The sequence below is a fragment of the Lissotriton vulgaris genome, unplaced genomic scaffold (assembly GCF_964263255.1).
Source record: "Lissotriton vulgaris unplaced genomic scaffold, aLisVul1.2 SCAFFOLD_511, whole genome shotgun sequence".
In the NCBI taxonomy this organism is placed as follows: domain Eukaryota; kingdom Metazoa; phylum Chordata; class Amphibia; order Caudata; family Salamandridae; genus Lissotriton; species Lissotriton vulgaris.
This window is the reverse complement of record NW_028252725.1, coordinates 224,492-248,078: the sequence shown is the minus strand read 5'-3', so window position 1 is coordinate 248,078 and position 23,587 is coordinate 224,492. Positions and strand designations below refer to the sequence as shown.

The following is a 23,587-nucleotide window of genomic DNA, read 5'->3' as shown; positions in this document are numbered from 1 at the left end:
TAATTAACTAATTGATATAAATTAATTACCAATTAATTATTAATTAAAATATGTACAAACATATATTAATTAATTAATTATTATTAAATTACTTCCCACCCTATTCCCCTATAAACCCATAACCTGCTACAGAACATATTCATCAATTAATCAATTAATTCAAATTAATTAAAAATTATTTCTCAAATAATTAATTAATAATTCCTACTAATTAATAACTAATTTAACATAATTAAATTACTTCCCACCCTATTCCCCTATAAACCCACAACACGCTACAGTAGTAAAAGACAATATTTAATTAATTTACATTAAAAATAAATAATAAAACATAATAAATACAATATAATATACACTAAATTTATTTAAAAATTGATATTAGTAACATCGAAGTTATTTATTTCGATATTATTGACATCGATATTTAAAACTTCGATATTACTGATATCATACTAATATCGATATTAAGACTGTCGATATTACTTACCTTCGATATTTTGTCCCATCGATATTTAAACTTCGATATAATTGTATATCGAAATTTAAAACTCGATATTTTGTCTGTGTACCGTCAAGAATATCTCCATCAGTATCTTAAGAGATTATTTGGGCAAAGGACCTATATACTATGGGCTTCATTTATGAAAAGTGTCACATCGCTGGTTGAAAACAGCGATGCAACACTTTTCATTCCGCCCTCCTTGCCACATCCTGGATGCGCCGTATTTACAATATGGCGCTCCATGTTGCAAGGATGGACCAGATACGTCAGGGTTCCTGACGTATCTGGCGGTGCTGTAATGACGCATTGCTGGAGTGTATTGCAAAAACAGACCCAACTCCAGCAATGGGACATTACACATGGGCGAGTCCAATGTAAAAGGGCCCGCATCATTCCTTACGCCTGCTGTGAAGAAGGCATAAGGATTTAATGCAGAGAACTCATAGAGTGGCACAGTGAAATCTCAGAGATTTCACTGCTTCAATTCTACAAGCCTTTTTTACGGAGGAACACCCACCCTGCATACATTATACCTGACGCAGGTATAATGTAGAGCAGGGGTTTACAAAGTGATGCATCTGCCTAGATGAGTCACTTTGTAAATATGGCGCAGTGTGGGGTATTGTTTATGCTGCCGCAGCTATAACCAAAATACTTAGGGGTCTAAATTAGAAATCCTTTAGTGATTCTTAGTTATTGTACCTATGCCAACTAATGTGCGTAGGAACAGAAGACAAGCTAAACTAACAAACCATATCAATAGAATGCGAAACACCAGCAACCGTCAGTCAAACTTAGTTGAGGATTCCCATCAAAGTCTTGTATTAATCAATATTCTCTTCTGATAATCCTTCCAGGGTATTATGTCTCTTGATTATTGAGACACCCAGCATACCCTGCTGACCGGTTCGGGGTGACGACCCACAGTCACTCGGTTGTACCACATGGTATTGATATGATGGGAAGGTGCAGTGCAAAAAATAAAAATATGTGTGGTGATTAAAAGATGATAGGGAACTTAACAAAAACCTATTTAATAAACGTAAGCCCCTGCCAATTTAAAAACAAGAACAGTATAACACAATACTCGCAGTACACACAAATAGCTGCGAAAGGACCAACATGTTTCAGCCTCAAACGGAAATGTTCCAGGCTTTCATCAGGGTCTCTGTTCTATTATAGTGCTACTGCCTATCAGTGAATAAATGTGTGAAAACTATATGAAAAAACACACAAGTGAAACAACAACAGTAAACGATATAGTGTTCCCTCATCTGTCTAGAATCCTCTCTTCGGCACCTGGTGTCTTGGTAATGTCTGTTGAAGGCAAACGTGCAAGTGAGTCACATTCATCTATCATGGTCTGTTAGAAACATTCATAGTTCGTGAATATATACAAATTGCTGACTCACCCAGAGTGTCCGGGGAGTGGACCTCACCTCTTCCTGGACCTGGCTCAGGATATTTGAGACCCCGCTCTGCAAGAACAGAAACCGACTACGTGACTATCGTGAACAGAGAGTTCAGAAACTGATCTGCTCTGGCAATTCACAATCTACGAGGTCTCATGGTCTTCTGCACACAGAGTTGACTAGCATATAGCAACTAGTCCCTAATAAAAACCTCACATCCACTCTCTCATTAACTATAAATTGAAGATGTCACCAAGTTTTGCCACATGGTCAAAAGTAAATAAAAACGATGAAAAAAACTGGAAAACCATCTATCCAGACTCACTATCTCTATTAATTATCCAAGTAATACTGGTAGAGCCAAATTCCACACAGCAAACCTCTAGAGCTGTGTTCCTACCTGTCCCTCGTTGTCTCGAACAGTGACTGAGTCAGGGGGAGGCACTGGGCTCTCGTCATCACTCCCATTTCAATAATTCTGTCGTCACTTCTGCTGCCAATCCGTGACTCGGAAGGGAGGGGCTGGTAGAAAAGACCAATGTGGGGAACCCTGCCTCCTTGCAAATATTGGTTTTACATGCTAAAAATATTTTAATGTTAGGCGTATCGGGTTGCACTCGATGAGGACTGGAAACAGGAAAATGCTCTTGCGCGTAGTCCCGCGAGGCCACCGTGCCAAGAACTACAAAATGATGTAACGCGTGACGCGTATGTAGTTCACTGGCTCAGCCATAGCTAGGAATAGCTCTGTTGTGCGCACGCTCATAAGGAACTACAAACTAAGATCACGCATTCAATGCGTGTAGTTCAGAATGAGCGCGTTTTAAATATGAGTCGTTCATGGGTCATGAAGGAATTCCGTAGGACGAAATTCCCATATTTATTGTAACTGGGTACAAAAGGTGGTGGATTGAGCCTCTGTTTAGGGTTCAAAACATATGATCACGGCGACGAGAGGTGGTATATATCGCGTGATATCGCGAGATATTACAGAGAACTACCAAGTGACATGGTGTTTCCAAAGTTGGTAGTTCAAAACTACATTCACCCATCCAGGAACACAATAAATGCAATCCTCATGTTTAGAATGGAAAGTCAGCCAATTAAATAAAGATACAGTAGATCAGTATCCACAACGCAAAAAATTGGTGGCGTAAGACCGCATAAATAAAGCCCTTTATCTTATCAGAGATTGGAATTTCTGACATAAGTTCAGGATTTTCTGACATAAATTATGTGCATCAGTGTGTGTGTCCCAGATGTATCCTTATGAACATATAAGGTAAATGGAGGTCAATTCAGATTACACTGTTTTGGCTGTATATCCGTATTTTTACTCATTTGACCTTGACATTGTGAATGATAACTAGACATTTGTCCCAGATCGATGTCGCATCAGGTGTTATATCTATGTCATTGTCTGAATGACTTGGCACTTTCACAGTTCTACAAATGATAAGGTCAGATGACAGCTGCGTCAATTGCAGATATGAGAATGATTCTGCATACATTGGGGTAAAAATGGTGACTCCCATCACCTAAAATTGAGAAAATGTTGAGTACCTTTACCTAAGATGGAGTCACACCTACTTAAAATAGAGACGGATCGTAGGCACTTTACTTCAGTATGATTCAAGACTTGACAACGGAAGGGTCCTGCTGGATCTCTCTGCTTCCCTGTGGTGGACCCTTTGGAGAGCCAGGCCTATGTGGGTGGAGATTAGCTATAAGGGAGATGTGCTGAGTGCTGCCATTTGCAGCCCTACCCACAATGCAGCACAGGGGGAAGGCAGGTAGTGGGCTGGTTCCTTTAGCAAAAGTAAGGGTGGAGGTAGGATGTGGCACCACTAGGTTGGATGGGTGCCGGACTGATCACAGGCAGTGCCTCTTTTGTTTTTATTGTCTGTGCAGACTCAGAAAGTTGAGAAGGAGCCTGGAAGAGCACATGAGCCCCTGTCAGGAGTTCAGGATACACCTACATCTCATTTGTACTCTGGGTTTTGTGAGGGCTCCCCAGGGCTGGTGGTTCCAGCATCTTGACTCACTCCAAGGCCAATTGGAGGATTTACTTGCGGGGCGTGAGGGATGGGGTGCTCCTCTGGATTTCCGCTGATCGAGTTTTGCTATAGTGCCTTTAAGAGGTGGCACTATAGACTTTGCTGATGCCCACAGTCACTCTGCAAGTGGCATATGGTCTGGGCAGCTTGGGGGTGCAGGAAAGGAGAGTGGTCTACTATGGAGGACCTTTGGGGAGGGGCAGCTGAAGAAGATCTCAGGTCAGGAGATCGCCTGACCTGGGCAGGAGGGCTCAGCTGCTTTTCCCAGAGGGAAGAAGATGAAGTGGCAAGAGGTGGAAGCAAGCTGAGGAAATCCTATAATAAATTCTGGAGGTCCTTAGAGGGTGGCACTGGTGCCTTCAAAGAACTGAGCAGTGAGGACTGAGAGATCATTTTAATAGTGCACATCTTTTTTTGAGCATTGCAGCAGGAGTACTGGGGCTGTGCACCCACCACCAATTAAATATGTTAAGGACAATTTTGCTTTTTCTCAAAAATCGTTTGTTCCCCACTGGTCCCAGGGTCCAGTGTACGACCTCCCACTGTGATTATGTTTTTGCCTTAAGAGATAGTGGCTTCTAGAATAAAGTGGTCCACCTTCCCTGGGGAGACCCTTGGCCTCCACAAAGGTGCTCTGTGTTAAGGTGGCCTACAGGGAACCAACCACATCATCTGCTCCACATACCACAAGAATGATAGCAACGCAGAAAGAAAGGGTCCCCCACCTGGCTTCAAGAAAGGGAGTGCTGGGTGGCAGAGAGGACAGAAGGGCTGAGAGGCTCTGAAGAGTATGCAGCACAATATATGCATGTCCCTAGGAGCAGATGGCGAGGTAGGGTTGCACACAGTTGCCCCACAGAGAATAAGGGGCACCCACACTATAAGGTACTTTGTACATCTCCTGGAAAAAAAGAAGCAAATCCACAAAGTGAAGTCAGTACTTCCGGGCCAGGTAGCGTCGCGTGTTGCTTCTGGCGAGCTTTCCATTAAGTCCAGTAACAGAACAAGGAGGTCTGCAGAGATGTGACTGTTTATTTGCTTGAGGTGCTCCAAAGTGTGTGCAATGTTCGGTACTCTGCTCTCTTGTCTCATGATAGGACCAACTATATCAACAAAATCAACATTACCTGGCCGGCTTGGCAAAACTTGCACATTGCAGACATAAGTTATGTGAAGAAACTCTGTGGTTCTTTCTTGCATGGCCAAGACTTCCAGTACAAGAAACATTTGTTGACAAACGTAGTATTCCAGACAACTTTGGGGCATATTCTGAAGAACGTGTGATAACCATCGCAAAAGTAACTTAACCCAACCTACAACATCGCAGTCTATTGCTGGAAAATTATGCTGTGTTTACTATGTTTTCACAACACGGCGGTACCATGCGATAGTCTCCTGATAATGCGTCAACTGACCGTGTTAAAATCAATGCCACGCCACAAAAATGCGAAACACGAACACAAGAAAATTTGCGATTAGGCCTGGGCGGTAAATTCTGTTCTGCTTGCAGAATTAGGGTAATTTTGTGTTCCGCGGGGAATGTGGACTTGTCAAAAATTCTGTGATCTGCGGCTTTGTGTTATTTTTTGCATGTTCGCGTTTTCAAAATGCGTGTTTGCGAGATATTTCTCCCAGAGCACACAAACAGCATTCGCAAACAGGAAAAAAGCATCGCGAACGACGGAAAAAGCAATGCTGCCTGTTCGCAGAACTCTGGCGTGCTCGCTGAAATTTTTTACCATTTTGCGGAGCTTTGCGTAGCGTGACTACGCAAATTCCTCCCACCCCTAATCGCGATACGAAAAGCAGCAAAAACCAGCGGCAGGCCTGCAAACCCCACGCATGTGGCAGGAAAATGCACAATAAAAACAACAAAAAGAACACACCTAAAACAATCCAAAGTGCGTAGCAACATGGATGCACCCTGACCGAGTGCAGAGGCCAACGCGAACCCCACAAGCCCCACAGATCACCAGCCAGGAACAAAGTGGTCGGGGAAGGCCAAGGAGAAGAGGGAGAGGAAGAAGGGGTGCAGTCCGCAGGCAACCCAGATCAGTGTCACGGAGGAGACAGAACACTACCATCAACGACCCACAATTACACTACCCTGAATGGTGTTGGAGTGTCGAGGAGGCCAATGGAGGAGGCCAAGAGGCGCTGGCATGATGTAAAATCTAAACCAGGAATGAAGCCGCTGCCAACAGGAAGGTGGCAACGGTGACAGGAGGTGGGAGTCCTGCGCCACAGGAGGAGCTGGAGGAAACCGAGGCCACAGTCATCATTGTGGAGACGGTGCAATGAGCTGGCAGTCCGGACACGGCTCCATAGGACCTGACACAACATCAACAGGGCGGGTAACGACCAGGGACTGGGGGGACGGAGGGAGATGGGCACAATGGCACACATGCACAATGATGTTTAGCACACTGCACACCCACAATGACCCTGGATCATGCCCCTGATACCTTTGGCACTCTGCAGCACACAGACATAGCAACAACAGCACATCCACATTGACGACAATGTGGTACAATATGCAACTCCGACACCGCAGAACAGAGGATACAACTGGCTCTGTACATGCACTGAAACAGGCCAACTACATCTGACAGAGTAGGAAACATTGAGATGGAAATGTACCCGTACAACCCCACATCCGTCGAGTAGTCCAAATGTCCACTGTCCACCATCAAAATCCAGCACCACCCTAACAGTCACAATGAAACTGTCATACAGTCTGCATGTAACCAAAAACAATGCGCCAACATACATGGCAACACAATGTCAACATGCATCTCCCCTTCACATTGCAGACGGACACACAACACCAGCAGAGCCGACCACACAACTCATCAGTGATGCTGGAGAGGACCACCACACCTTCGGCACAGATGCCCCGCAACAGCTCATTGACATCACAGGCAACCCACTCCCAGGATCAGGGCAGCCATGCTACATAGAGGAGAGCCCACCCCCTGCACAGACCACACAGCAGGAAGCCCCCGCCACCACACCTGACTCCCAACACTTCACCGAGCCACACATGGCATCCCAATGCCAGGTGTCAGAATGCCAAAGGGAGGTGGCTAAACAGGTGCGGGTGGGGTCTGCACACATGGAAGATGATCGAGATCACACACGTGGGTGCCCACTTCTCTTCAGGGACAACCTACACACCACAAAGGAGATCCAAACTACGACACAGACACATGCATCTGCACATTTCATGTAATGTACCACGCCGAGAGCCCCACTATGATCAGTCACACACCCGCGAAGGACCTGCGTACGGCGGCCCAGCGCACTACTCTTACATATTGAGTTGGGGACGACAAAGCTACATGTCCAAGGTCTTACCCGCTGCCTGCGGTGACATGGTTGCATCCGCTGTACACAGCACATAGTAATGTTGAAGGGCCCGGGGCCCACATGCAGACATCATGACCACACGGACACACGCAGATAGTATGTGGAACTGGCTAAGGGCACGTGCGCCCGGCCCTTTTATTGGCATGGCCACATGTACAGTGATGCCTGTGCTGGATGGGTGTAGGGTGAGCATAAGCCAGCGCACACAGAGTGGTTGGATGCTGGCAACAACTTATATAGTGATCACCATTATAACAGAAACAGAAAACACCAGCATGACATGAACAACTGCGAAGCATCATGGTGGTAGCCGGAGTAAGTACAGAGGACACCCAACATGCAAACATAAGTGTCCGTGATTTGCAGTGCACTAAGGTTGGGGCACTAAAGATGAGCGTGCACATGTGAATGGATTATCTAGGATTGCGTGCCTTCGGGATAGTCATGATGCAGCTGCAGTGGGGTGAGTTACACCTGCATCATCTTCCTCATCATCGTCCCAGGTCTCCCACACTGCCTGAGGTGACATTGCTGCATAACATCTCCGCAGCACAACACTCTGTCAGTAACGGACAATGACATGCGGTGCACTGAGTCAGTGGCACCCGGAGTGCTGAGCAGGGTATCAGGCAGATGATGGCATCCACGACAGGTGTGAACAACTCCGTTAGTCTGTCAGGGCCACTATTCGACTCTGGCAGATGGCGGTTGGAGGTGGTCCTGGCGGTGCTGGCATGTGCCTCCTGCGGTGATGCAACATCAGGGCCAGTCGGTACTCGGTTTGATGTGTGAGCCCTGGTGGATCGCAGTTGAGGCCGAAGGCAGCGGACAGCGCAGGGCCACAGACACATGACGTTGACGACCCCAAGGCCATCATCGCAGAGGACATCCAATATATCAGAAGAAATGTTCCCTGACTTGAGCTGCACAGAGTTAGTGGCCCTAGATGCACAGCGGCTGGCACAGGCACAATGCTATGGGACGGTAAATTGCGGTGTAATGAGGTGGGGCCAGGTGGACTGAGTGGGTCCTCATCGATGTCCGAAGTGAATGTGGTGGAGGGTTGCGTGGGACAGTGGAGGGTGTCTTCCAGGACATGATGCAGAGGGCAGAAGTCGTCCAGAAGCAGCAAATTGAGGAGTGGAATGCTACAGCCTAGTTTTCACCACCAATTCGGTATCAGCTACTTGAGGATGAAAACTACCCCATAGTCCATAGACTCAGATGGCACCAAAGATCAACCAGAGTGTGTCCATGAATATCGGGGTACAGACTTAGTGGCACCGAGGCTGAGAGGGGATGCAGTCTGAAATTATGCTGGTACACTGATATGAACTCTGCCATTGCTAAATCAAGACTCTATGAAACTACTGGACTGCAGTGTAGGCCGGAGGCAGCAGTGAGCACTGGCCCACAGCCACGTGTTGTAGGCTAGCAGTGCACAGAGTAAGTGACAGCAGGGCAGGTGTCGGTAGTGTACGATTAAGGAGATGAAGGTTTTTGGACCAGTTCTGATTGGGTGCACTGCCAGTTTATACGCATATGGTTATAACTCTGAGTTTCCTAGGTGCTAATCGGCGAGTGGGTAAACCTAAACCACTCCTATGAGTAGAGAATTACTACTAACTAGTATGTGGATTGCCGAAGCACTCTATATCAAGTAAAAGATTGTACAGTGACAATTTATCAAGCAATTACAAACACCAATTTGACAGAAGTGAAAAAAAGTTCCAATAGATGAGTAAATCTTGGAGTCTTTAATGAAGATTACAGCCAGCCGACACGTGTTTCATCGCCTTCGCGATTCCTCAGGGCTGAAACAAACAAATGAGTAGCGTCTAGCATATTCTTTGTACAAATAGATTTACATACAAGACCATAATTCTTGGTCCTTACGAGCATACAGTGAGTGCTTCCTCTTGCAGTGAGCATACAGTGATTTTTTCAAGTTTGTTTCACTAGTGCCACCACAATACATCCGTGTCGAAAAAGGAGTGTCTATTATCGATGTTTTATAAGGACGTGGATGTATGTGATCATGATTGTGATGGATCTGTGCAGGGACGGAAAATTCATCAGTTATCTCCAACGACAAAATGACACGTGCTCTACCTCGCAACGGAAGTGTCCTATCCGTGTACGGCTCTTACATCCATCATGCCGAATCTTAGTGAAATAGTGAAAACATGTGTCATTATAAAAGCCTACCTAGATGGCCGTGTCAACGTCAGAAGGTCTATATGTTTGTTGAGAAGAAAAAGACAAAATCGGAAAAATCTCATCACTAATTGTACTAACGTGATATTCAGGCAAGATATCACCATAATGAGAATGTCCGCCAATAACTACAAGCAGACTCACCGCTCAGCTGGTGATACTTCCGACCCAGCCGGGCCCTTGACCTGTTACACTAGTTCGAGTGCGTCCAGCAGCAGTAAAAATTCTTTGTTTCTGTGACAGAGTAAAAGTAGATGTGTCACCTTAGATACATGTTGTTCGAAACATCATCTCGGTGAGTCGAGTCGATACTTAGCTATGTAATCCAAAGTTTCAAGGATTATCTTAATAGAACCATTGTCTTCAAAATACCTGCCTAGAACTTCCCTTTCTATTGTTTAGATCTCATTACTTATCCCGATTTCTTGAGCATACTTAGTGTGTCATGCATGACCTTAAAAAGTACTTCTATTCTACTTACATGCGTCTAGATATCACACAAGTATAAATCGGGCTCGGAGACCACCCGATATAGTTCACGAAATTTTGAAACTTCCGTTTTCAACAAGATGCTGTTAGGGAAAATGATATTACCGTCAAATATTGACAAAGTTAGTCATTACTGAACAAAGTTACATCTCAGAAGGTCTGGGTTAACCTTACCAAATTGACTTTCTGTGCGTGGATACCGGTTGCGGTTCCAATTCAGGCGTGCGCCAAGCTAAAAGAAATCGAGTGATAGGGAAATATTAGACCTATACTCGTTATACACAGTGAATCAAGAAGCAACTCCTATTTTAGAATCCGTGTACGTTCGCATGATTCACTTACCCGTGTGCGGCTCTTCCGATTGTGTCCGGTGGGTGCACCTCCTCCGAGCCCTGTTCCTGTTTGGACACGTGATAGCGTTCAAACCGACGTATATGCGTGCCTAAACGTGACGCGTTCAAAAGACTAGAACACATACGGGAGTAGCGCCTCGGCCATGTTGGATAGTTTAGTTCTGTTTAGTTACCCTACTTGCTGAGTAGGACTTCCGTTCATGTAATATTTACAACTCGTATAAGATGAAGTGAGAGTTTATTCTTGTAGGTTATAAGACATAAGTATGTTGTAGCAGATGTGCGATCAGTTGGTCGCAATATCAATCGTCCGAAACACTCTCGTCGAAGTGTATCAAATTCCATACATATCATATTACCAGTGGGTATATATCCTAGGGAACGCCGGTATTTTGCATGGTAGATTCCAATTCACTAGTGCAGTGTAACACTAGATTCCAATATGGTTGTCCATAGTGAAGTGCACACCGTGGTAGAGAAAAGTTTCTTTACGAGTGAATAGCCCATTCATACTGTGACTATATATCACATAACATTGCGTATAGTATCGTAGGATAGTATTTGGATTTTATAACAATATTCGTTAGTGCAGGAGACTCATCCCAGCATTTAGGAAAAATCTAGGTATTAGCGTTTTCACAGACACAATTCTGCAACATTTCTTACTTTTATGACAATCAGATGTGTAGGCAATATTACAGTATCTCTATTCAATCACCCAAAAAGTATTGCATTTCCTGGTCATAATTTAACCCTAACTCCACAGACTTTAAACGCATAATCCAGGTCGCTTCAGTGCGTCTCAGTCTCAGCTCACGATTCCCACCTCTTGTTTCCAAAGGAACAGTTTCTATTCCAAAAAATTGCACATTTTTGTTTCTCTGATCTTTTTGGCAAGAGGCTACATGTAAGGCCACGGGATATTTGGGGTCACCATTCACAATGGCTCTCACATGTTCCATCATTCTCTCTTTTAGTGGTCTAATCGTGCTTCCCACATAACGTTTGCCACATTCACATTCAATAATATAAATGACAAATTTGGTTGTACAATTAATGTTACTCCTGATGGTATACAATACTCCATCAGGGCCCACAAAATTTGTAATGCCGTGTTTCGCCCATTTACACATACTGCAGAACCCGCATTTGTGGAAACCCAGACCACGTTGTGTCAACCAATCAGCACTCCTTATATCCCGGGGTACTGTGGGACTCAACTTGTTCCGTAGTGTATTTCCTCTTCTAAAAGAGATTTGCGGTCGATCTGTGATGTACTCAGTCAGTGCTTTCTCAGTTTTTAGTAGACTCCAATGTTTTGTTAGACTTTTACGTAAATCCACATGAAGTGAATTAAAGTCCGTGACCATTCTTATACAGTCTTTCTTGTCAGAATTAAGCTTCTGTCTAGTGGTAAGAGTATCTATTCTTTTGACTCTCTTAATTCTTTTCTCAGCTTTGGCAATGGTGTTCTTTGTATAACCCCTGGTGCGGAATCTTTCTTTCATGCTGGTAAGACATCTCCCAAACTCACAGTCTTCACTACAGTTTCTCCTTGCCCGAATAAATTCGCCAAAGGGTATGGCGTTGATCTGATGTGAAGGGTGAGAGCTTGAAGCATGCAGAATTGCATTGCATGCTGTTGACTTCCTGAACAGTCTACTATGCAAGCAATTGGAAGAAATATAGAACTCAATGTCTAGGAATTCCATATTCGTTTTACTCCACTTCATAGTGAAGCTGATCTTCCAAGTATTATCATTCAGGTATTGAAAGAAATTTTGTAGTTGCTCCTCTGAGCCTGACCAAATGAGGATGCAGTCATCAATATATCGACCCCAAAAAATTATGGAGTCGATATATTGAGCACCCTTTTCGCCCCAAATCAGGTCTGCCTCTAGTGCACCCATGAACAGGTTCGCAAAAGAGGGTGATATTTTAGAGCCCATGGCTACACCTTGCTTTTGTCGATACCAGTTCTTGTCACACATAAAATAGTTATTTTTGAGGACCAATTCTATCATTGTGGATAGCATTTCAGTATGTTTCCAGAGTGTGGCAGGTCTGTTACCAAGGAATTTGTTGATTGCCTGAATACCCAAATCCGTGTTAATACTGGTGTACAGGGACACCACATCCATTGTTACAAGAAGAAAGTCTTCTTGCCATTCCATGTCTGCTAAGGTACTCAGAATATGCTTAGAGTCCTGTATATAGGAAGGTAAGTTTTTAACTAGCGGGCCCAGAAAAAGATCCACGTATTCTGCTATTCTTTCTGTCGGGCCCCCTATGCCAGACACAATTGGTCTCCCCGGTGGAAAGGGTAGGTTTTTGTGTATCTTAGGCAAAGTGTATAACCATGGATATGTAGGTCTGAATACTTTTAAATACAAGTATTCTTCCTCATTAAGTAACCCTGATTGCTTCCAATTTAACAAATGAGAGTTAATGTCTATTGTTAGGGGACCAATGGGGTTGTAAGTGAGGCGTTCATAGCACAATTCATCTTGTAATTGATGATTAATTTCAAGTTGATAATCTATGCGATCCATTACCACTACATTCCCTCCCTTGTCCGCCTCCCGTATGGTGATAGTGTTGTCATTCATAAGTGTGTTAAGTGCTACTCTTTCCCCAATGGTGAGGTTATCCTTGTACTTAAACATTCTGTCTTTGTGTAGACGGTTCAGGTGGTCAAGATCTTCTAACACACGTCTATAAAAATTGTCTATGGCATTGCCACCAGGTAGTGTGGGAATCCATTTCGACTTGGATTTGAGCCCACTGACAATGCTAAAATCAGATTCTATATCCAACTCCTCTAGAAGTCTGTCCATATCTAGAGGAGAATCTTCCATGTCGGTCAATGATAAAAGAAGATGAGTTGCATGCACATCATTTATTGATAAAGATTCAGTGGTGCTTGTTACAGGTATGTTTCTAACCCCTCTATCCCTTTTCTCCAAACCAAAGAAATGCTTTTTCATTTTTAGGTTCCTCACAAATTTAAACAAATCAATTTTTAGTTTACAAATATCCCCAGTTGCGTATGGATTGAAACTTAGACCTTTGCTAAGGAGCAAAACCATGTCTGGAGTGAGGTGTAATTTGGAGAGGTTGATCACCTGAACTTCTCTAGTGTCTGCACCATCTAATTCCTGTTGGCCCCTGATCTCAGCTTCCTTCTGTAGTCCTCTGAGCTTTCGTCCCCTGCCCCTCCTGGTTTTGGATCTGATTGGTTTCTTGCTGTAGGGAATCTGTTGCCCTTCCTGATCCGTAAAACCTCTTGAAAAAAAGGTGGCATCCCTTGTCTATCCTGGTTGTCTGATTCTCCCCCTGCAGCGCCTAGGGAGTTGAGTGAAGCGTTGCTAGATGACAAAGAGGCAGGTTCTGAACCTTGTGTTTTCTTATTGACATTCTTAGAGCTATTAGGGATCAGGGAATCATATTTTTTGTCAAAAGTAAAAATCCGACCACGGGTATAATCCAACTCATCCCTTCTAAGTTGCCTGGCTTTCCTATTTTTAATATCAGATTGATGTTTTAATAGGATTTCATCCAGGATGGTATAATTTTTTACAGTAGATTCAGGTTTATTTAAATCTTTAATTTCTTGTTCTATTGTGGCTATTTCAGTTTGTAATTTAGTAACTTTGCGTTCAGCACTTACAATTAATATTTCCATAAGAGTAATAGAATTATTAGAGAGAGATTCTTCCCATTTGATCATGAGGTCGGCATCCAGGTCGTCGTAGGTGGGAAAGATTTGGCCTCTCAGACCTCTAGGGACGCGTTTTAATCTCAAATATTGTTTGAGAGTCGCTCCATACCACCATTTTGAATTTTCTAGCTTCTTTAAGCGTTCTAGTTTAATGAATTTGTCTCTGAGGCCCTCAATGCGAGGGGGATTAGTGCTAGTGGAAGCAGTTTGAGAGGACATGCCTTTCGCTAGGTTCTCAAACAATTCTTCTGCCATTTTGGTACGATCCATATTGGGAATATCTGGTGTATCTAGCACTGGTATACTAGAAATGTTTCACAAATGTTAATAATGCGTGGCGGCTACCCTCAACTGCAGACAGACTAAGGAGATGAAGGTTTTTGGACCAGTTCTGATTGGGTGCACTGCCAGTTTATACGCATATGGTTATAACTCTGAGTTTCCTAGGTGCTAATCGGCGAGTGGGTAAACCTAAACCACTCCTATGAGTAGAGAATTACTACTAACTAGTATGTGGATTGCCGAAGCACTCTATATCAAGTAAAAGATTGTACAGTGACAATTTATCAAGCAATTACAAACACCAATTTGACAGAAGTGAAAAAAAGTTCCAATAGATGAGTAAATCTTGGAGTCTTTAATGAAGATTACAGCCAGCCAACACGTGTTTCATCGCCTTCGCGATTCCTCAGGGCTGAAACAAACAAATGAGTAGCGTCTAGCATATTCTTTGTACAAATAGATTTACATACAAGACCATAATTCTTGGTCCTTACGAGCATACAGTGAGTGCTTCCTCTTGCAGTGAGCATACAGTGATTTTTTCAAGTTCGTTTCACTAGTGCCACCACAATACATCCGTGTCGAAAAAGGAGTGTCTATTATCGATGTTTTATAAGGACGTGGATGTATGTGATCATGATTGTGATGGATCTGTGCAGGGACGGAAAATTCATCAGTTATCTCCAACGAAAAAATGACACGTGCTCTACCTCGCAACGGAAGTGTCCTATCCGTGTACGGCTCTTACATCCATCATGCCGAATCTTAGTGAAATAATGAAAATATGTGTCATTATAAAAGCCTACCTAGATGGCCGTGTCAACGTCAGAAGGTCTATATGTTTGTTGAGAAGAAAAAGACAAAATCGGAAAAATCTCATCACTAATTGTACTAACGTGATATTCAGGCAAGATATCACCATAATGAGAATGTCCGCCAATAACTACAAGCAGACTCACCGCTCAGCTGGTGATACTTCCAACCCAGCCGGGCCCTTGACCTGTTACACTAGTTCGAGTGCGTCCAGCAGCAGTAAAAATTCTTTGTTTCTGTGACAGAGTAAAAGTAGATGTGTCACCTTAGATACATGTTGTTCGAAACATCATCTCGGTGAGTCGAGTCGATACTTAGCTATGTAATCCAAAGTTTCAAGGATTATCTTAATAGAACCATTGTCTTCAAAATACCTGCCTAGAACTTCCCTTTCTATTGTTTAGATCTCATTACTTATCCCGATTTCTTGAGCATACTTAGTGTGTCATGCATGACCTTAAAAAGTACTTCTATTCTACTTACATGCGTCTAGATATCACACAAGTATAAATCGGGCTCGGAGACCACCCGATATAGTTCACGAAATTTTGAAACTTCCGTTTTCAACAAGATGCTGTTAGGGAAAATGATATTACCGTCAAATATTGACAAAGTTAGTCATTACTGAACAAAGTTACATCTCAGAAGGTCTGGGTTAACCTTACCAAATTGACTTTCTGTGCGTGGATACCGGTTGCGGTTCCAATTCAGGCGTGCGCCAAGCTAAAAGAAATCGAGTGATAGGGAAATATTAGACCTATACTCGTTATACACAGTGAATCAAGAAGCAACTCCTATTTTAGAATCCGTGTACGTTCGCATGATTCACTTACCCGTGTGCGGCTCTTCCGATTGTGTCCGGTGGGTGCACCTCCTCCGAGCCCTGTTCCTGTTTGGACACGTGATAGCGTTCAAACCGACGTATATGCGTGCCTAAACGTGACGCGTTCAAAAGACTAGAACGCATACGGGAGTAGCGCCTCGGCCATGTTGGATAGTTTAGTTCTGTTTAGTTACCCTACTTGCTGAGTAGGACTTCCGTTCATGTAATATTTACAACTCGTATAAGATGAAGTGAGAGTTTATTCTTGTAGGTTATAAGACATAAGTATGTTGTAGCAGATGTGCGATCAGTTGGTCTACCACGGTGTGCACTTCACTATGGACAACCATATTGGAATCTAGTGTTACACTGCACTAGTGAATTGGAATCTACCATGCAAAATACTGGCGTTCCCTAGGATATATACCCACTGGTAATATGATATGTATGGAATTTGATACACTTCGACGAGAGTGTTTCGGACGATTGATATTGCGACCAACTGATCGCACATCTGCTACAACATACTTATGTTTTATAACCTACAAGAATAAACTCTCACTTCATCTTATACGAGTTGTAAATATTACATGAACGGAAGTCCTACTCAGCAAGTAGGGTAACTAAACAGAACTAAACTATCCAACATGGCCGAGGCGCTACTCCCGTATGCGTTCTAGTCTTTTGAACGCGTCACGTTTAGGCACGCATATACGTCGGTTTGAACGCTATCACGTGTCCAAACAGGAACAGGGCTCGGAGGAGGTGCACCCACCGGACACAATCGGAAGAGCCGCACACGGGTAAGTGAATCATGCGAACGTACACGGATTCTAAAATAGGAGTTGCTTCTTGATTCACTGTGTATAACGAGTATAGGTCTAATATTTCCCTATCACTCGATTTCTTTTAGCTTGGCGCACGCCTGAATTGGAGCCGCAACCGGTATCCACGCACAGAAAGTCAATTTGGTAAGGTTAACCCAGACCTTCTGAGATGTAACTTTGTTCAGTAATGACTAACTTTGTCAATATTTGACGGTAATATCATTTTCCCTAACAGCATCTTGTTGAAAACGGAAGTTTCAAAATTTCGTGAACTATATCGGGTGGTCTCCGAGCCCGATTTATACTTGTGTGATATCTAGACGCATGTAAGTAGAATAGAAGTACTTTTTAAGGTCATGCATGACACACTAAGTATGCTCAAGAAATCGGGATAAGTAATGAGATCTAAACAATAGAAAGGGAAGTTCTAGGCAGGTATTTTGAAGACAATGGTTCTATTAAGATAATCCTTGAAACTTTGGATTACATAGCTAAGTATCGACTCGACTCACCGAGATGATGTTTCGAACAACATGTATCTAAGGTGACACATCTACTTTTACTCTGTCACAGAAACAAAGAATTTTTACTGCTGCTGGACGCACTCGAACTAGTGTAACAGGTCAAGGGCCCGGCTGGGTCGGAAGTATCACCAGCTGAGCGGTGAGTCTGCTTGTAGTTATTGGCGGACATTCTCATTATGGTGATATGTTGCCTGAATATCACGTTAGTACAATTAGTGATGAGATTTTTCCGATTTTGTCTTTTTCTTCTCAACAAACATATAGACCTTCTGACGTTGACACGGCCATCTAGGTAGGCTTTTATAATGACACATGTTTTCACTATTTCACTAAGATTCGGCATGATGGATGTAAGAGCCGTACACGGATAGGACACTTCCGTTGCGAGGTAGAGCACGTGTCATTTTGTCGTTGGAGATAACTGATGAATTTTCCGTCCCTGCACAGATCCATCACAATCATGATCACATACATCCACGTCCTTATAAAACATCGATAATAGACACTCCTTTTTCGACACGGATGTATTGTGGTGGCACTAGTGAAACAAACTTGAAAAAATCACTGTATGCTCACTGCAAGAGGAAGCACTCACTGTATGCTCGTAAGGACCAAGAATTATGGTCTTGTATGTAAATCTATTTGTACAAAGAATATGCTAGACGCTACTCATTTGTTTGTTTCAGCCCTGAGGAATCGCGAAGGCGATGAAACACGTGTCGGCTGGCTGTAATCTTCATTAAAGACTCCAAGATTTACTCATCTATTGGAACTTTTTTTCACTTCTGTCAAATTGGTGTTTGTATTTGCTTGATAAATTGTCACTGTACAATCTTTTACTTGATATAGAGTGCTTCGGCAATCCACATACTCGGTAGTGTACGATCACCTCCGTAACGATGATCCTTTTTTCCTCCCGACTGCACCGCGTCATCCTCTTACGCCTCTCCTTGCGTGCAATAATATGTGCTCTGTCTTTGAAAAATCGATGCTCAGTTCCAAATGTGTAACCTACTCGAGAGCAGCGTAGTTCGAGGGCAGTAGTCCGCGTGGGCCCAAATGCATGTGTGGTTGCGATTCTATGCACAGACTTGGTGGCACCACTAATCGAAGGGAGTTTAGTGACATAGACTCTGTCACAATTAATGTTCTCTGCCATGGTGTAATCAAGACTCAGTTTCAGATGTGTGACCTACTCGTGCGCAGCGTAGGCCAGGGGCAGTAGTTCGTGTGGGCCCACATGCATGTGTGGTTGTGATGCTATGCACAGACTTTGTGGCACCATTAATCGAAGGGAGTATAGTGACATAGGCTCTGCCACAGTGAATGTCCTCTGCCACGGTGTAATCAAGACTCAGCCCCAAATGTGTGACCTACTCGAGCGCAGCGTAGGCCGAGGGCAGTAGTCCGGGTGGGCCCACATGCACGTGTGGTTGTGATTCTATGCACAGACTTAGTCGCACCACTAATCGAAGGGAGTATAGAGATTTAAAATCTGCCATATATTATGTTCCCGGTGCACAGACAAAATATCGACTCCAAAATATCGACTGGACATAATATCGAGTTTTAAATATAGACTGGACAAAATATCGACTGGACATAATATCGACTACAAAAATATCGTTTTTCAGGTAAGTGAAGTAATATCGACTGTATAAAATATAGATAGCAAAAATATCGAATTTTTAATAATATATAATATTTTATAGTGTATTTTTATGTAATAATATGTGTGAAAAGTGTGTATTAATGTTATAAAATATTTTATTAAATGAATTTTTTTTTTTTATAATTGCGTAATGTAATTCTGTAGCGGGTTGTGGGTTTATAGGGGAATAGGGTGGGAAGTAATTTAATAATAATTAATTAATTAATATATGTTTGTAAATATTTATAATTAATAATTAATTGATAATTAATCAATGATAATTAGTTAATTAATTAATATAATTTTGTACATATTTTGTATTAGTAATTAATTGGTAATTAATTAATTGTAATTAGTTAATTACATTAATTAGAGTACATTTTAATATATATAATTTTGTGTTATTGTTAAGTAATTAATTGGAAACAAATAATATTAATTATTAAAATAATTACAGCTAATGTGTTAATATATTTACTTTATTGTTATTGTTAATTAATAATTATTTGGTAATTAAATAATATTGATAAATTTTGGGTAAAGGGGTATGTTTAGGGTTCAGGGTCAGTTTTCAGTTCTTGGGTAAAGGGGTATTTTTAGGGTTTTGGGTCAGTTTTAAGTTTTAGGGTAAAGGGGTATTTTTAGGGTTCAGGGTCAGTTTTTAGTTTTTGGGTAAAGGGGCATTTTTAGGGTTCAGGGTCAGTTTTCAGTTTTTGGGTAAAGGGGCATTTTTAGGGTTCAGGGTCAGTTTTTAGTTTTTGGTTAAAGGGGCATTTTTAGGGTTCAGGGTCAGTTTTCAGTTTTTGGGTAAAGGGGCATTTTTAGGGTTCAAGGTCAGTTTTCAGTTTTTGGGTAAAGGGGCATTTTTAGGGTTCAGGGTCAGTTTTCAGTTTTTTGGGTAAAGGGCCATTTTTAGGGTTCAGGGTCAGTTTTTAGTTTTTGGGTAAAGGGGTATTTTTAGGGTTCAGGGTCAGTTTTGGGTTTTTGGGTAAAGGGGTATATTTTAGGGTTCAGGGTCAACAAATAAGATTGTAAAAATTATTTTTATTATTTTCATTTATTATTTAATTATAATTTAATTTAAGTATTTTTAAGTATATTTTAGTAATTAAAATTTAATATTAATTTAATTTAACACTGTTTTTAATAAAGTCGATATTTTTTACATCTATATTATTGTTAACGATATTTTGTACTCGATATTTTTGTACTTACCTGTTTGTAGATACAAACTCGATATTTTGACTGTCGATATTTTGTCCACGATATTTTGGCAAGTCGATATTTTGTCCCTCGATATTATTTCAGTGATCCTATGTTCCCTGCCATGGTTTAATCAAGTCCCAGTTCCAAACGTGTGACCTACTTGTCCGCTGTGTCTGCCGGTGACGTACATCAACGAGAAAGGAGTACTGCGGGCCTGTGTTGCGGAGGCCGTGATTGTTTGAGGAGGCCCCAAGGTCGCAGGCCTCGGCCTTGGAGCTTGCACCGGCAGGTGGTGGGCCCTCTTCGACACATGCCGGTGGCGGCAGGTGGGCATTGAGGCCTGGGTGCGCAGGGGCAGGCAAGACTGCTTCGGGGACCAGCGGCCCGGGCTGCAGCAGGCGCACAGGATTGCAGCTAACACCGCTCACGGCGATGGGATCGTGGCAGGGTGAGAGGCGCCACCCTGGCAATGACGTTGGCCATTCCGGAAGAGGACAACACCCAGAGTTACGTGCTTTTTATTCACATCCCTACGCTGGCCTGGTGTATGCCGGGCCAGCCCACTCCGCTCAAGCTTAAGCGGGGAGACGTAACAAGCTACATTTCTGCATTCTTCCCCACTGACTTGGGTGACATGATTGTGTTCACTGGTCAGTACACTCCAAAAACCAGCAATGTATGTCGACATGGATCTGTCTGTGGTCTGCATACTGCAGTCTGGCCCTCACATCCATGCCACACTTGGTATATTGTCCATTCTTCGTCATCGGTCAATTGCCTCCTTCGCACATGCCTGGTCCCTACCTCTTCCGACATTCTGCTATTGTGTGGCTGAGGTGCCATGCCGTTGATGGCTGATGTACATGGCTGGTCCAGGTTCCCACAGTGAGTTGTGCTGTTTTGTCTGGTGTGTGCGCATGTTGTTGGCATATTGTATGTGAGCTTGTGATGTGTGCATTTCCAGTGTTGTGAGTTGCATTATTGTGGAGTTGAGGTGTGTGCTCTGTTCATTTGTTATTTGCCTAAGGGCGGTTCATTTTCGTGGGTGGCATCCACATAACACAGGTTGATGACGGACTGACGGAAGATGTGTAAAGCATGCAGACTGCCTGGGTGGTTGGCTTCAAAGTTGGTGGTGATTTCCCAGTGGTAAACTAGAGCCTGCACATTGGTGTGATATGTGCGCTTTCTGTTGGGGTTATTGTGTGCAGTGTTGCCAGGGGGCACAAATAGGACATGTGTACAGTCAATTGCCCCCTGACACGTGCGGGATGCCAGCTGTGGCATAGACGCCTTGCTTGGTCTCCGGCTGTTCCTGCGCAGTGTGGGGGAAGTATAGATAGTGGGGTACCAAGCTGATGGTGTCAACCATGGCAATTTTTGGGAGGATTTGAATTGGGCTGGCAGTGTGACTCCTCTGTCTCATGTGGTTGTTGGTTGGAGGGTACCAGAGGCCGACAAGTGAGGCACGGCCAGCAGCTTTGTCTGAGGTGGGATGTTGGTTGTCCGCTGTATTGGCACCGCCAGCCTGTGGCCAATGGTGGTCAGGATGCTGAGGATCGTTGTCCCTTCGAGCATGTAGTGGGCAATGGCATTCTCTGGTGTTGGGTCTGTGAGTTTGGTGCATTTTCTGAGGGTTGCTGTCTTTGTCTGCGCTGCCTCAGTGTTGGTCTGAGGGGGGGCTGGCTCCTGGGGGAGGGGGGTCTTGGGGGTGGTGGTGGTGGGTGTATTGGCCCTGTTAGGGCTCCACGCTGCATGATCGTTGGCTCCAAGGCATCTGTTGCCCTTCAGGTGTTGCTCTGGGCTGTGCTCCCTTTTGTGGTGTAGGCTGTCATCCGACTTTACATCAGGTCAGAGCAGGTGTTATTTCCTGCTGCTAACGCGGCTTATCGTCAGTTTTGTGTTCTTATCACCGATTTGGCGGGTCATTGAGAATGTTGCGGAGTGGTGTTGTCTCTGCTTTTTGCACTGTAACACCTACTCTGCATCTCATTAGCGAAAGTTGCCGGGGTCATCTGTGGTGATGTTTTTTGCGACGGCTATCGCAGGTAAACTGGTGCTATGGGCTGTTAGCACCACCTTGTGAATGGGGTGATGATTTTATTCCAACTTTGGCTGCGATAAAGTGCTGATAACTCAGCGATAACTCCTTGAGAATATGCCCCTATGACCCCCGAACACAGTAGCTGAACTGGCCAACTATTCAAGAGATCAGATACCAAGGCTCTTGTGGCTCCCGTTGGCTTTTAGAGCTCTGGAAGCAATTTCAGACCAAATATATGTTCATCCTAATGGAAAACCAAATGCAGAAATCTGAGCTGAGGATCTGCTGACCGGCTGTGGACTGGAATGTCGTATGGGCTGTAATGGGGCTATCCGGTTGGAGCCTGGAACTACTGGGCAAGACATGCTCTTGTATCTGGTGAGATGTATGACTCCCATGCAGGCTGCAGACCATACACTCTTTCCCCTTGTGAGCATCATGTGATTGGTTCGCTTCCTTCATGCACTGGAGAGGATGGAGACACTCCCAATGCAAGGAGGGCTACACTGAACTACAGCGCCTCGAGACCCTCACAAGTGATTTGCTGCGCTCTATAAGTGTTAATTGATTGATTGACTCCTTCATAAAAACAGGATAAACATTATGGTGCAACGTCTACAGCATTCCCAACAGTGAGCAGGAGATTTATTTATTTAAAAGGTTTTATATAGCGCTGCTGGACCCGAGAGTATCAGAGTGCTTTACATAGTGATAACACAGGAACATAGTAAGTACAATATGTGGTTGAAAGTGAATAGGAAGATTAAAAGAGATAAAAACATTGCGTGACTTAAGTGATAGGGGTAAGGAGAGAGGAGTAGTAGAGGGACAGGGAGAGTTGACAATAGCGCTAAAGAAGGGGGTGAGGTGGGGGAGAGTGAGATGGAAGTGGGAGAGGGGTTGAGTAAGAGAGCGAATCAGAGTAGATGGGAGATGAGAAGGGTCAAGATCAAGAAACATTAAGAGCCCCAATATTTATTGAGGAGAAGTATTTTGAGTCTTTTTTTGAAGAGAGGGTAGGAGGGGTTGCAGCGAAGGTCTTTGGGTAGGGAATTCCAGATCGTAGGGGTATTACCGGAGAATGCCCGCAATTGGGTCTTTTTACATTTAAGTTTAGGAGGAATAAGGACAAGGAAGTTTGTACTTCTCAAGGATCTAGTGGTCCCAGCTTTTAGTAGTTTGCTTGAAAAGTAAGAGGGGTTGGTTTGGTGAAGAGCTTTGTGCGTGATGCAAGCAATCTTGTAGGTTGATCGACCTTCAATTGGGAGCCAGTGTAGGTTTTTGAGGATAGGAGGAT

The 23,587-nt window shown here is 43.5% G+C and overlaps 1 pseudogene; it reads left to right on the top strand.

The window, feature by feature from the left end:
• Positions 1 to 22,999, top strand: part of LOC147662057 (cathepsin B pseudogene) — a 65,167-nt pseudogene extending 42,168 nt beyond the window's left edge.
• The last annotated feature ends 588 nt before the right edge of the window (positions 23,000 to 23,587 follow it).